At 39.5% G+C, this 13,672-nt stretch overlaps 1 non-coding gene across 1 annotated transcript; it reads left to right on the top strand.

The window, feature by feature from the left end:
- The first annotated feature begins 535 nt into the window (after positions 1 to 535).
- LOC121228482 (small nucleolar RNA R71) lies at positions 536 to 642 on the top strand. Its single transcript, XR_005926058.1, has one exon. It is a non-coding gene; the product is annotated as a small nucleolar RNA R71 (small nucleolar RNA).
- Positions 643 to 13,672: the final 13,030 nt, after the last annotated feature.

Here is a 13,672-nt window from a genome sequence, read left to right as displayed (position 1 = left end):
GTTCAGTTTCTTTTCCTACTGGTAAGGTGGTTGTTGAAAACCCGGAGGATGGTGTGGCCTTTGATTTCCTTGACCACCCCACGAGAAATAGGGATGGTTTCTCCAACCTGCATTATAAGTGTTACTATACGGGTTATTTTGAGGTCTAGAGTTATTACCCATATAGTCGACTTGTTCCTCCTTGGTGCCAGGGTTGAAGGGTGGGTAATCTGGGTTGTGCATTCCTCCATTTGAATCACACCTCAACACTGGATGTACCTGAGTAGAACCATATAAGCTATCAATCTTTTTATTTAAAAGTTCTACCTAGTTTGATAGCACAGTGACCGCGTCGAGGTTGAAAGCACCAGCTGCTTTTGTCAGCTTTGTTCTCATGACTTGCCACTGATAGTTATTTAGTGACATCTCTTCAATAAATTCATAAGCCTCTTCAGGTGTTTTGTTGTTAAAATTTCCACTGGTGGTTGCGTCGATAAGTTGCCTTGTTGAGGGGTTCACACCGTTGTAAAAAGTCTAAACCTGTAACCATAAAAGTAACCCATGGTGAGGGTACCTTCTCAATAGGTCCTTGTATCTCTCCCTTGCATTATAAAGAGTTTCTAGATCCATCTGCACAAAAGAAGAGATATCATTCCTCAATTTAGCTATTTAAGCCGGTGAAAAATATTTAAGTAAAAATTTTTCGGTCATTTGTTCCCAAGTAGTGATTGACCCTCGTGGTAACGAGTTCAACCACTATTTAGACTTATTCCTTAATGAAAAGGTGAATAACCGAAGGCGAATGGCATCATCAGAAATGCCATTGATTTTAAATGTGTCGCAGAGTTCCAGAAAATTTGCTAAATGAGTGTTTGGATCCTCGTCCTGCAAACCATCAAACTGAACAAACTGTTGTATCTTTTGAATCGTGTTAGGTTTTAGTTCAAAATTATTTGTAGCAACAGCAGGTCTAACTATACTCGATTCAATTCCTGTTAAATTAGGTTTAGCATAATCATACATAGTACAAGGAGCAGGATTCTGATTTGCTGGATCAACAACAATCACAGGAGGTAGCAGATTTTCCTGATTTTCAACCATCTCCTCGGTTGTGGTGTGAATATCATCCTCTCGCTCTTCCTCTATGTATCTTAGGCTTCCCCTTATTTCTCTTCGATTTCTACGAGCTGTGCTTTCTATCTCACTATCAAAAAGTAATGGTCCCGACGGGTTTCTTCTAGTCATAAACTATAAAAACCTATCAGAAGAAAATAAAAGAAAATTTAGTAAACTAAATTAAATAGAATTAAAAAATAATGGCTAAAGTAATAAAAATTAAGCGTTCCTAATATCTTAGTCCCTGGCAACGGCGTCAAAAACTTGATGGTCGTGTAACTAACTAAAACTTTGACTTAAGGCAAGTGTACCTATCGAACAGTAGTATAGTTATGGTGAGACCGAAAATATCGAATCCACGAGGACTAAAAGTACTAGTAATTACTATCTTTTTATTATCTAGCCTAAGAATTAAAGTGTGTTTTTAAACTAAAACTATTTATCTAATTAACTAAGATTACGAAAAAAATGAAGTTTAAGGGTCCGTTTGTTTGGCAGTAAAATGTTTTCCGTAAAATGATTTCTGGAAAATGTTTTACTTTTCTGTAAAATGATTTACTGGAAAATATTTTCTGGTGTTTGGATGAATCTGTGTAAAATATTTTTGCTGTTTGGCAGATTTCCTGAAAATATTTTCCAAAAAATTGTTTTACACATATTAATAAATTTATAATTTAAATTGTTTTTACATATCAAATTGATTTAAAAGTTTACATACATGACAAATACGATAAATTTAACAACTAAATTGTTAAAATGTCATAAAAAAAGTTAAGAAAGTGTTTAAAATTAATACACCAGTACAAATAGACTCTTCCCTCCTGCAATAATTTATATAAAAACTGAGTACCTACTAAACATGTAAATCCTCACCCCAATCTTCTACAGTAGCTTCCAAAAAGAATATCCAAAGCGAATGTTAAATTGTTTCCCTTAAAATGTTGGAGACCAAATGCAAAATGGTCAACAACTACAAAATAACTAAAGAAGAGAGAAAACAAACAACAAAGTGTATGCATAACTGGAATAGAAGAAAAGAAAGGTTTATATTGTTCAGTCTGCTTCTTGCATTAGGTAACAATATTCAAAATAAATCTACATTTAAGTCATAATTTCATACACAACGTGACAAATGTAAACGCCTATCCCTGTAACCTCAGTTTTTATACACAGATTATAGATGATAGGTTCATATTATTATACTTTATCGTCATGGAACAACCATCTCATCTCCTTGGGAGACCTGCCATTGCGACAGTTCTTAACATATCGATCGTTATCAGCCGGCCTTTGCTGCATAATTAGAGAGTGAATTCAGTATTCCACCTTTGAACATATAAGGCCAGATCTTAGGGAGCAAAACAAACGGTCAAATTGCTAATAATTCCAACAAACCTTGGCAGTTGAGCTTGATAACATGGAGAGAATGCTGATGCAGATAGAACTTACAGTCATGGCTGGGACCAGCTATCATACAGAATATCTGCAAAATAGGATCAATGCAAGATTTTGAATGTTGGGTAGCTAGATAATAGACCACATGCATATCACAAAAGAGAAGTGCAAAATGGATGCTAATGATCAAGCAGCCTTTCCTGTTGTTCTACATTAGACCCTTAACATGGACTCAGAGACAAGTTGCAAAAAAGAAAAAAATCCAAGTGAAAGTAAAGCACAGTATGTGTGTGAATGTGGACTAATTTCTCTAAAAGATGATTGACATATGTAGTTATTTTGGTTCAATATGCAAGATTCCTTATGTTCAAGGTTTTCTATTTGATTTCAAATACTAAGAAGTAGAGGGTTTGGTACACTCTCTTTATTACTAGCAAAGGTACATCTAATGAATAAGTGAGAAAAAATTAAATTAAAGAGAACTACAATCAAGTAGGCCTTTCTTTTTTGCACCTATTGCCTTACAAAAAGATTGCCTAGGTGCACCCAAATGAGGTTCACTCAAAAAGGTCTAAGGCACTTTTGTTGTCTAGTGCCAAGGTGCAAGCACACCTAGGAACATGCCTAGACAACACTAACAAAACAATGCAAAATAGATTTCTTAATGGCCAGGAAGGTTGCAATTAATCAACACCTAAAGAAAGAACAGTTCACACCAGAGTGCCAAATTCAAAGTCTTCATGAAAATTTACCTAATCACCAACACCTTGAGGATCATGTAAAGCCCACAGACACGAAAGACAAACTTTTAAGACGGACCATATTTTACTTTTTTGTGTGATACATACAACATTCTAGATGGTCAAGACTCATTCATGGCTATGATAAGTAAACTGCTCAAAACAAGTACTTCGCTAAACAGTTAGTCGCATTAAATGCAAAAGATGACCAGCCTCTCTTAGACACCTTCTAGTGAATATTTTTCTCCTAATTAATATTTCCATTAGGTGACCAAGCAACCTCTCTGAGACGTCTTTCATAACTAGTAATATGCTAGAACGGAGCATCTCCAAGCATAGGACAGCAACAAAAAAACTCAAACTCTCTAGTAAGTCACCTCTGAAAGAAAACATGGGGAGAAACTTATCCTATATCAGTCTAGCAATATAATATGCTAGACATTTCTAAGCAAACCTTAATATACTCTCAGGCTCACAGTTTGACTAGAAAAACGAATGATGGAAATGGCAACATAACACCATAAGTGAATAGTTCCAATATAAATAGATGGCTCAAGAACTACTATGAACAATGATATAAGATGCTATGTCGATTATGTAGTTAGTCTTACATCCAAGAAAAGTGCTAATCATATGCAATACCAATGGAACATTAAATGACCTCTCATTTATGCAGATGTCATTTATTGAAATTTATCATGACAATTTGAATTGTAATTTACAAATACCACATGACTAATGGAAACAATGTAACCATAAAGGAGAGTGGGTGGATTAACTTGCCATTCCATTAATTCTTTCTGGAGTCTATTATATGCGATCTTGCTCAAAGCCTACGAAAAGCATATACTCCAAACAAAAGAGTAAAAAAAAATCAAACAAATAGAGAAACAAAAAAGAAAATAAATCAAACAAATTGGCAGACGCAACCTCAATTAGGGAAAATAGATAACATAAAAATTCTTTTAGAAAAAATATAGAAACCTTGCGTGAATGATCGGATGAGCTAGTCATGGCTTCTGCACGAGCAAACTAGAGAAAATGAAAAAGAACGGTGCCATCTGCTGTAATTTATAGACTAGGCCCTAAATGTCAATTACTATTGCTCGAGAATTTGGAGAAAAATGTTAGTAAATCGAAAGAGCCAGAAAATTGATGGCTATCCCCCAAAAAGGCATTGTAATACAGTAAATCGGTCGATCAACGTGGCATGGAGAGGATTAGGCGCTACACTGGATTGCAACTTACCTGGAGGAGAAGATGAAGAACGGAAGAAGGAAAAGGAATGAAGAAAGGAAGAAGGAGAATAAGCCTTACCTGGATGAAGGAGGAACCGGAAAATGTCTTACAGAAATGAAATCCGTAAGATATTTCCAAAATTAAGGGCTTCTTTTCCCGTGTTTTGTAATTGATTTTACCTGAGGAAAACATTTTCAGCCAAACAAACACTGGAAAAGGCTGAAAAGCTTTTCCGGAAAATGTTTTACTTCTAACAAACAGACCTAAAAAATACTTTGGGAAAAACCGATAGAGAAGACAATACCCAAGGAAGAATCCAACTAGACTTCACTAATTACTTCTGAATTAGACAATTTATTCACTTAACTTAATCCGTAGAAATCCCTAATTTATGTTAATATCTCTCTCAAAACTAAGAACAACTGACTTTAGGTTGATTAATTGAAATCTCTTTCTAATTAAAAACTCTATTGTCGCATTAACTCGATCTATGGATTCCCTTATTAGATTTGACTCTAATCCGATAGATTTATGTCGTCCTATCTCTAGAATTGCATTCAACTCCGCTTAATTATGGATGATGTACTATTAAACAGAGACTTTTCCTCTACTGAATAAGCACATCAAAACCTGAATTAATACCCTGGAACATTAAAATAAGAATTTAGAACTCACAATTAAAAATAAGAATAAGTCTTTATCATATAATTCAAATAGTAATAAGATTCGTCATAGGGTTCATCTCCCTTAGGTATTTAGGGAGTTTAGTTCATAATAATAATGGAAAACATCTCAAAGTTTGGAAAACAACAAAACATAAAGAAACCTAAAGAACTTCTAGGAAATTGGATGGAAATCTTCAGTCTTGATATAGATCCTAGCTCCGAGGTGATTCTAATGGCTTTTCTTGAGTACTTTCTGCCTCTAACTCTCTGTGTGTCCCTCTAATCCTCTTCTAGGGTGTTTATATAGGCTTTAGAATGCTTCAAAACCCTCAAAAGTGCCTTTTTCTGAATAGAACTAGCTTGGGCTCGACAGAGACATGGTCGTGTCCCATGCCCGTGTGAAGGTGCTCAGGTAGTGTGCAATACTGAGTTGGTTCTTAGTCGACACGGCCATGACACACGGGAGTGTGGTCTACTCGTGTGTCACACACAGGCGTGTGGATAACTCATGTGGAAGTGCCTAGGCCGTGTGAAACATTGATTTAAGCCCAATTTGTCTATTTTTGGCCCGTTTCTTGCTCCTTTTGCTATCCTAAGCTCTCTTGAGTATAAAACATGAAATTAAATGATTAGGAGCATCGAATTCACTAAAACAAAGGAGAAATCATTCATAAATATGCCAATCATGGGGTAAAAATGTGTATAAATTACGGTTTATTAGTGTTCGTCGTGCTCGTGTGGCACGTGCACAGCCTACTTTATCGACCACACAGCCGTGTCTCGCCACACGGCCTCCACATGGGTAGTCCACACGCCCATGTGGCGTTGACAGTAGCATTTTTGAATTTCGTCGAAATGCGATATCAGATCGATTGGAGTACACACCTGGTTTTGATTGAAGCCTAACGCAATCCCGACCACTACAGAACCTATATTCAACAATGACAAGACCCACTTCAGTCACTGAAACAATTTTTGATTGAAACAAAAAGAGGTATTCCGCCCCGAAGTCGTTAAGTTTCTTACCTCGAGCGAAAACCAGTGAATGCTACGTGCTTAATTCACTGTTCAGGAATGAAGAACAGCCCCTTGATTAGTACCTAAACACCTAATGAAGGTTCCCCCTTAATCTCTTAATCAAAATGATGTTTACAAAAAACAAGCAGAACTTACTAATGAGGAGAACGTTAATGAATCACAGAAGCCCGTTAATACGAAATCAAAACATATGGAAGGAAGCCAAAGGAAATTTCGGCGAAAAAAAAAGAACATGGAGAGGGGAAAAATAGTAGAGAATTTTAGCAGAGAGAGTTCTTTTAAGGAAACTACTCAGAAAAATCTAATAAACCCTATCACTTCAGTGTTTTAGTTCACCTCTAATTCTATCACGGCCTTAGTGGCAAAAATAATGCCCAAGCCAAGATTCGAACATATGACCTCTAGCATAAACCCTTGCCATTTAACCACTAGACCAGCATGCCCATTTTGTTAAGTTTTTACCAATAAATTCTTATAAGCCCATTAACCAAAAGTCAGGCTTTATTTAAATAAAAAAAACCAAGATTTTGCCTAAGTTGAGACTTGAACTTGGGACTTCCCTAAGACACCCCCAAAACACTTAAACACAAAAGCAGACAGATATTATGCAAATTCATGCAAAAACATATTCAGATATTTTCCTATGCTACAATTTCTCAAAAGCCAAAATTACAGAAATTTGGGGTGTTGCAACTCTACCCCTTAAAGAAAATTCGTCCTCGAATTTTACCTGGTCAAAAAAGGTGAGGATACTACTGACGCATTGAATCCTTTGGCTCCCTAGTAGCCTCCTCAGTGCTGTGATTCCACCATAGCACATTCACTAAGGGAATAGACTTCTTACGCAGAACTTTGACGTCGCGATCCAAAATTTGAACTAGCTCCTCCTCGAACGTCAAATCTAGTCTAATCTCAATTTTCTCCACAGGCACAATGTGCGTGGGATCAGAGCGGTAACGTCTCAACATCGAGACATGAAAAATATCGTGAATACGATCTAACTTTGGAGGTAACTTTAACTGATACGCGACTGGACCTGCTCGCTTTAGAATTTGATAAGGCCCAATAAACCGTGGACTCAACTTACCTTTGCGACCGAACCTCAGAACCTTCTTCCATGGTGAGACCTTAAGGAAAACCAAGTCCCCCACCGAATACTCAATATCTTTCCTCTTCAAATAAGCATAGGACTTCTGTCTATCAGAAGCCGCTTTCAGTCGATCTCGAATCAAACAGACCTTATCCTCAGTCTCTGAAACCAAATTCGGACCCAGAACACATCGCTTACCCAACTCAGTCTAGCACAAAGGGGTGCGACACTTACGAACATAAAGTGCCTCATAATGTGCCATCTGAATACTAGACTGATAGCTGTTATTGTAAGCGAACTCTGCCAAAGGCAAGTATTCCTCCCAACTACTTCTAAAATCCATAACACAACCCCTCAACATATCCTCTAGTATCTGAATCACCCTCTCTGACTGAGGATAAAATGCAGTATTGAAGTCAAGTTGTGAACCCAAAGCCTCATAAAGCTTCTGCCAAAATCGAGAAGTAAACCGAGGACCCCTATCAGAGATAATCGACACTGGAACTCCATGCAGTCTTACTTTCTCTGAGATGTAAAGTTTAGCCAACTTCTGTAAAGAGAAGTCTGTGCTAACAGGAATGAAGTGTGCAGACTTGGTCAATCGATCCACGATGACCCAAACAGAATCCTTCTTAATGGGTGTTAGAGGCAACCCACTAACGAAATTCATCGTCACTCGCTCTCATTTCCACATCGATATCTTAACCGGCTGTAGCAACCCCGAAGGCAACTAATGCTCAGCCTTAACCTGTTGACAAGTCAAGCAGCGAGCAACGAAATCGGTCACCTCACGTTTCAACCCTGGCCACCAGTGCAACTCTCGAAGATCTTTATACATCTTATTTCCACTAGGATGCATAGCATACGGATTACTATGCGCTTCCCTCAAGATCGATAGCCTCAAATCCTCATCATTAGGTACATAGATCTTACCCCGGAAACACAATACCCTATCATTATTCAACCCAAAATCTATAGTAGTCTCAGTCTTAACCTGACGAAATTGTATCTCGAGAGTCTTATCCTCTAACTGTTTAGCTTTAATCTGCTGAATCTATGTCGGCTTCACTTGTAGCTCTGCTAGAAGACTCCCATCATCATAAATACTCAATCGAGTGAACAACACTCTCAAATCAGCCACAGCCCTACGGCTTAATGTATCGGCCACCACATTGGCCTTTCTAGGGTGATACTCTATACTGCAGTCATAATCCTTAAGCAACTCAACCTATCGTCACTGCCTAAGATTTAACTTCTTTTGAGTGAGGAGATACATGAGGCTCTTGTGATCAGTGTAGATGGTACACTTCTCACCTTACAGATAGTACTTCCAAATCTTTAATGCAAAGACAACTGCAGCCAACTCCAAATCATGTGTCGGATAATTAGCTTCGTGAGTCTTAAGCTGTCAAGACGCATAGGCAACTACCTTACCGATTCACATGTGACGTATCACTATAAACCACAAAGTCCTTACCAGGCTCAGGCTGTATCAGAACTGGAGCCTGAGTCAAAACTGTCTTGAGCTTCTCAAAGCTCTCCTACTGTGCGTCAATCCAAACAAAAAGAACTCCTTTACATAGTAACTTAGTCAACAGCGCTGCGATCAACGAGAACCCTTCTATGAAGCGTTGGTAATATCCTACCAGTCCTAAAAAACTACGAATCTCCAACATATTCTTAGCTGTTTCTAATCCAACACAGCCTCAATCTTACAAGGATCAACACGAATCCCCCCAGAAGACAGCACATGTCCTAAAAAGATTACTTCCTGAAGCCAAAACTCACATTTAGAGAACTTCGCATAAAGCTATTTCTCATGAAGGATCTGCAGAACAATCTTAAGATGTTCATCGTGCTCATCCTCAGACTTAGAGTAAATTAAGATGCCGTCAATAAACACCACCACGAACTGGTCCAAGTAGAGCTGAAACACATGGTTCATCAAGTCCATGAATGCCGCTGGTGCATTAGTCAATCCAAAGGGCATAACCAAGAACTCGTAATGTCCATAACGAGTCCTAAATGTCGTCTTATGCACATCGGCCACTTTAACCCTTAACTAATGATAACCTGATCGTAGATCGATTTTAGAGAACATAGAAGCCCCTCTGAACTAGTCGAATAAATCATCTATCCTTGGAAGTGGGTATTTATTCTTTATCGTCAACTTATTCAACCAATGATAATCGATACACATCATCATCGTACCATCCTTCTTCTTTACAAACAGAACAGGTGCTCCCCATGGAGACACACTGGGACGAATAAACCCACAATCCAATAGCTCCTGGATTTGAGCCTTTAGTTCTACCAGCTCCTTTGGTGTCATTCGATAATGGGAGGTAGACACCAAAACTGTACCAGGAATCAACTCAATCCCAAATTCTACCTCACAACTCAGAGGCAATCCAAGTAGTTCTTTTGGAAAAACATCTAGAAAGTCCTTCACAGTACGGATGTCCTTAACCGAATAGTCCACAGAATCAGAAACACTGATGTAGGCCAAGTATGCCTCACATCCCTTTCTCACAAGCTTCTCTGCCACCAACGCAGATATCACATTACTCAGATAATTCCGTCGTTCTCCAATCACGACTATCTCATTATCCTCCTCGATCCTCAAAACAACCCTCTTTTCAGCACAATCCATACTTACACGATGCTTCACCAACCAGTCCATACCCAGAATTAAGTCGAACTCCCCAAACGGAAGTTCCATTAGATCAGCCAAGAATACTATTCCTTGGACTTCCAACGGAATGTCTCTAAATAGTTTACTGACCCTAATAAACTGCCCCAACGGACTCACTACTGAAATCTCACTAGAAGTGCTCTCACAAGGAATTCCAAAAGTCTCAGACACAAAACATGCCACATAGGAATGTGTAAAGCCTATGTCTATTAGTGTAACATAAGGTACATCAGAAATGAAGAACGTACCCGTGATGACGTCCGGAGCATCTCCATCCTTACGGCGACGTGCAACGTAGAGAAGTGTAGGTTCTCTGACCTTAGTTGGCCCAGTAATTCTGCTTGGTGCTCCTTAACCTCGACCAGTACTATTACCACCCCTAGCCTATCGTCAGCCTCTAGGTGGCTATTGTACCTCTCTCAGCAGCTGTGCAATCTCAACAACCGAAGCCTGCATCTGATTACTCCTCAGTGGACAATCCTTAACATGATGCTCAGTCGAACCACACCTCAAACAAGCTCTAGTAGCCCTCCAACGCTCGCTTGGATGACGTCTATTACAAAGCTAACACATCGCCACCCCAACAGGAACAGCAACAGTAGGACCAGCTCTCACGAGCCCATTAGTCCTGGCCTTTTTCTTAGGCCTCATCCCAGTATTCAAGGGCTCAGAATCCCACCTAGCTTTCCCCTTCTCACGGTTTTGGCGCTCAGAGCGCTTCACCTCCTCAGCAATCTTGGCATTCTCAACCAAGGCTGAGAAATTCCGATCCCTCTGTGGAGCTATCAGAACTTGCAGATTGTCTTGCAGACCATCCTTAAATCGAACACAACGCTCATACTTTGTCGCCATCATGCCCCTCGCATAACGGCTCAGTATAAAAAATTTGGCCTCACACTCGGCCACCGAACGGTCCCCCTGAGTGAGATTCAAGAACTCACGTCACCTGGCGTCAGTATAGCTAGCTCACACATACCTACTTTGATAGGTGGTCTTAAACAAATCCCATGAAAACTGATCAGGCTGAGTGCCCTCCTAAACAGTCAACCACTACTAGTACGACTCATCGCGAAGCAGAAACACTGCCCTCTTAAGCTTCTGCTCATCAGTGAAGTCCAAATCATTCATTATGCACTCTGTGGCCTCCATCCAGTACTCGGCCACACTCGGAGCAACTCCAGTGATGCCCTTGAATATCTCAGCCCCATTTGACATGATTCATTCCGTAACCGAACCACGGCCTCCAGATCTAGTATTGGCACTAGTGACCCTCTCAAGAATTTGCAGCATGGCCAGGGATAGTGCATCGTCCCCAGCTTCACGGTAATGAGACTCAGCACCAACCTCATTAATAAGTGACACCGGTGTCTCGCTAATGTTCAGATTAGGAATCGTATCAGATGCGAAAGACTCAACTCGAATCCCTCTACGGCCTTTACCTCGATCTCTAGTACCCCGTCCATGAGTACCACTTGTGCTTATCGTAACTAACAAATTAATTTGTATTAAGAGTTTTATGAAAATCAGATTACAGTTCTGATAATTATTAATAGATTTAGAACAGCATCAGAGTTTCAGAGCTAGTTATCGCGAGTAATAAGCTCACTACGGTTTCGAGTTTACACTACCTAAAGGGTTCCAGTAGAGAATTACTTACAACAATCTCATCACGCCTACACAGTGTTTTCGACAGATACAGAAAAAAATTTCAGTAAAGGCATGCTTTCAAACAGTACATATCAGAGTTTCAGAGAACTTATAGGATCAGTGCTGGAGGCTTGGTGTACCACATACTTGTTATAAAAAATGTTTCAAATTGCTTTACAAATCATTTTCTTAAAACCAAATTCTGAAATCCAAATCCACAGCCAAGTTTTACAACTAGGCTCTAATACCACTAAATGTAACACCCCAAATCCGGCCTAGACATTACGTCCAAATCTGACGAAGTCACATGAGAATGTATTTAAAACTGTGTCTACCAAAAAACCGTTCCAGTTACCACCTTTTACTTAACTCAGAAAACATATATTAATTAATTTGCTTGAAAACATTTCTTAGTTCGCCAAAGCTTAAGAACAAATAAAGTTGCAGTTCTAAAATCCATAAACAGTATTTTAAAATTTTGAACTTAAGCCAAACATCTGAAACTAGAAATTACATAATTATTCTCAACTATAGCAATTAAAATAATAAAAGCATTAAAAACCTTTAAGAACAAAGTGTATGTAGCAGTGGTTACCATCGAGCCCTTCCACTGGACCGATCCACCTAATGCTGGGGATTACCTGACAGACAAACAAAATAAGAGATGAGTTTTCACAAACTCAGTGTGTACATCTCCACAGTAAAGCATGCATGTAAACGGATAGTAGTCAAACGGTCATAATCGAGCCTAAGCTCTTAACAGATTAGTGTAGGCCTTAGCCCCACTCAGAACAGTATCAGATACATTCGGGCCTTAGCCCATACAGACATACATGCATATCAATCAGAACAGTAATGCCTACCAACCTGCACACCATCTCCATCCAACCCAGCGCACCATGTGAGGATAAAATCAACCCACCCAGCCCTACAAACCAAGTATGGGGATAGAATCAACCCATCCAACCCTACACACCAAGTGGTACCATATACGGCACGTATCAGGTATATGCAGCATAGCTACCAAATGACAGGCTAATAGCCTTTCAGTCTTCCTTCTCTTCAACAACAAATCCACCCAATGCAATGCAACATAGATAATATGGCACGCTCATGTACAGATAACAAATCATAACATCATCATCAAATTAGAACAAATACACATGCTTTAATTATCATGCTTTTACATACATCTTAGTATTAGATCAGAGTATAGGGGTCTAAGTAAAGCTTACCGACCTTACAATCAGGTCACAGTCGACTTGGGCGACCCGTGCAACCTTGCAGAACATTTCAAACAAATCGGGCTCACATGCCCGTGTGCCCTATTCATGTGGGCCCACACGCCTATGTGGCTCACACGGCTCTAATTGGCCTTGCCCGTGTGGATCACACATCCTGGCCCAAGATCCCGTATACCCTGTGGTTTACTATTGTGGCCCATACACCCGTGTTGCCCACATGGCCCAATTGGTCAAGCCCGTGCCTTGCACACGGCCTCATTAGCCTCATACGCCTGTGTCTGTCGTACCCGTGTGGCGCGCGCATGGCCTACTTCGTCAACCACATGGCCGTGTCTCGCCACATAGCCTCCACACGGGCAGTCCACACGCTCTTGTGGCATCGACAATAGCGTTTTTTACTTTCTCCAAAACGCAATTTCAGATCAATTGGAGTACACACCTGGTTTCAATTGAAGCCTAAAGCAATCTCAAGCACTCCAAAACCTATATTCGACAATGACAAGACCCAATTCAATCACTTAAACAATTTTTGATTGAAACAAAACGAGGTATTTCACCCCGAAATCGTTAAATTTCTTACCTCAAGCGAAAACCAGTGAATACTACGCGCTTAATTCGTTGTTCAAGAACGAAGAATAGCCCCTTGATCAGTACCTAAACACCCAAAGAAAGTTCCCCCTTGATCACTTAATCAAAATGATGTTTACGAATGACAAGCAGAACTTACCAATGAGGAGAACGTCAATGAATCTCAGAAGCCTATTAATACGAAATCAAAATGAATGGAAGGAAGGCAAGGGAAATTTCGGCAAAAAGAAAAGAAA

Source organism: Gossypium hirsutum, chromosome A04 (assembly GCF_007990345.1).
Source record: "Gossypium hirsutum isolate 1008001.06 chromosome A04, Gossypium_hirsutum_v2.1, whole genome shotgun sequence".
Lineage (NCBI taxonomy): Eukaryota > Viridiplantae > Streptophyta > Magnoliopsida > Malvales > Malvaceae > Gossypium > Gossypium hirsutum.
This window is presented reverse-complemented; position numbering and strand designations above follow the sequence as displayed.